We start from the raw sequence: 2,763 nt of genomic DNA on the forward strand, positions 1-2,763 counted from the left end.
CATTCTCTCTATCTGTGCCTTAGTGCTTCTTTTCAGGTTGGCCAGGGGATACGAGAGGGAGAAAAATCCCAGTAGACTCATCACCAACAGCGTGGTCCTTGAATTCTAGCCTTCTTTCCCATCGGCCCGTTAGTACTGACTTTCCATTTTTTATAGCTGTATTCAGTGGGACAGGCAAGGAAGCAGAACCAGGGAATAGTATTTATCCCTGGAAGTGGGCTCACTTTTCCTTCTAATTAGGACTTTAGTGTGGAAGTTTGTGTTAATCTGATCAGGAGCCAGGCTAGTTTGCGGTTTATGGGTTGTTTGTTGCTGTGGTTACCTCAAGTGTACCATGAATTTTGGGAGAAAATCTACAAGATAGTGTGGACCCCTCACCCCCACCCCCATATTTGCAGCCCAAAAGACTTCATTTTCTTTCACCAGTGCATACTCAGCCTCTAACAATTTGCCGATCACTTAGCTGAACTGTCCTTCCTGGTGCCTGGCTGGCTGTCTCATAGGTAATCAATGCTTACGTCTTCTCTCTCCCTTCAGGTGCCCATCTTCCCCTAGATGCCATACTGGTTGGCTGCCCTGTGATCTCAGTGCTCTGGTGAGTTCAAGAAAAGTTGTCTACCTTTGTTTTCAGTGTAAGTTTGGGAGGTCTGTTCGGCTTTTGACATGTCTGATCAGAAATCAAAAGTCCCTTTGTGTTTTTATTATTCGTAATTGTGGGGAAATACATATAACATAAAGTTAACCATCCTGACTATTCTTTTTTTTTTTTAGAAGTGGGGGCAGCGGGAGAGGTAGAGATAGAGAATCTTAAGCAAGCTCCACAGCCAGCACAGAGTCCAATGCGGGGCTCAATCTTACAACCCTGAGATCGTGACCTGAGCCAAAGTCAAGAGTAGGATGTTTGACTGAGCCACCTGGGCTGAGGTCTGAGCCCCAACCATCCTGATTATTCTTAAGTGCACAGTTCAGTGGCATTATGTACATTCACATGGTTGTGCAATCATCACTACCATCCATCTCCAGAACTCTTTTCGTCTTGTAAAAGTGAAACTAGGGGGGCGCCTGTGTGGCTCAGTCGTTAAGCGTCTGCCTTCGGCTCAGGGCGTGATGTGCGTTCTGGGATCGAGCCCCACATCAGGCTCGTCCACTGGGGACCTGCTTCTTCCTCTCCCACTCCTCCTGCTTGTGTTCCCTCTCTCGCTGGCTGCCTCTCTCTCTGTCAAATAAATAAATAAATAAAATCTTAAAAAAAAGAAAAAGTGAAACTATGTACCCATTAAACATCAGCTCCCCATCCCTCTCCCCTCAGCCCCCGGAAATCACCCTTTTCCTGTCTCTATGAATTGGACTCCTCTAAGAACCTCACAGCTAGAATCATATAGTATATGGTTTTGGCTTATTTCTCTTAGCTTGGGTCCTCAAGGTCCATCCATGTTGTAGCCTGTGTGAGAATTTCTTTCATTTTAAGGGCTGAATAATGTTCCATTGTGTGTGTGTGTGTGTGTGTGTGTATATATATATATATATATATATATTCCACGTCTCCTTTGTCCTTTCAGTAGAGTGGGAAAAAAGATTCCTCCAAAAATTCATCACTTACAAGCTAGTTTCCCCCACATAATAGTGGAGCAGACATCGTTATATGTGTGATGTCTGAAAAACCTAAAGGAGTGACTTGAATTCCAAATAGTCTGAGTGGTTAGGGTCATATGTGAAACAAACTGATTTTGAAATTGCTCTGTTAAACACAGGATTCCAAGAAATTCTGCAGATAAGGTGCCATGAAAGAGAGGTTTCCATTAAACATAAGAGCTCATAGGAAAAATACTCACACATAATTTAAGAAAACAAGAAAAGATTGATAAAGTCAAGAGAAACAGCAGAGATCCACAGAGACTTCAGATATTGGAATAACTGTAGACAGAGCACAAAATAAAAGTGCTTAGGGAATAAAAAGAAAGGGAAGGAAATAAAAGATGGCAATAATAGCTCAAGTAAAGTGAAAGAGAACATAAATATAACCAGAATATCAGGGCGCCTGGTGGAGAGTGTGACTCTTGATCTTGTGGTTGTGAGTTCAAGCCCTATGTTGGGTGTAGAGATTACTTAAAAATAAAATCTTAAATTGGATGTAAAGATTACTTAAAAATAAAATCTTTTTTAAAATCACCAGAATATTGGGGCGCCTGGGTGGCTCAGCCGTTAAGCGTCTGCCTTCGGCTCAGGTCATGATCCCAGGGTTCTGGGATCGAGCCCTGCGTCTGGCTCCCTGCTTGGTGGAAAGCCTGCTTCTCCCTCTCACACTCCCCTTGCTTGTGTTCCCTCTCTCACTGTCTCTCTCTGTCAAATAAATAAATGAAATCTTGAAAAATAAAAATAAAATAAATAAAAATCACCAGAATATTGAAAAAGTACCAAGTAGAATACCTAGAAATAAAATATATAACTGAAGTAAAAAGCAAGAAGAAAGAAATTGCTTGACTCACCAAGGATTTACTCAGGAGCAACAACAAAGCTTAAGACAGTAGTAATATATTTTTTACGTGCTGGCAGAAAACTGTTACTCTAGTTCTGAATACCTCAGGGAAACTTCTTTGTATTTAAAAGAATTTTACCCAGCTTTCTTGAGGTAGATCGACACATAAAAATTGTATAGATTGAAGATGGGTATCATAATTTTTGATATAGGTACATATTGTGAAATGATCACCATAATCAAGGTAGTTAACACATGCATTACGTCACATAGTCATCTCATTTTTT

This window comes from Ailuropoda melanoleuca, chromosome 13 (genome assembly GCF_002007445.2).
Source record: "Ailuropoda melanoleuca isolate Jingjing chromosome 13, ASM200744v2, whole genome shotgun sequence".
Taxonomy (NCBI): domain Eukaryota; kingdom Metazoa; phylum Chordata; class Mammalia; order Carnivora; family Ursidae; genus Ailuropoda; species Ailuropoda melanoleuca.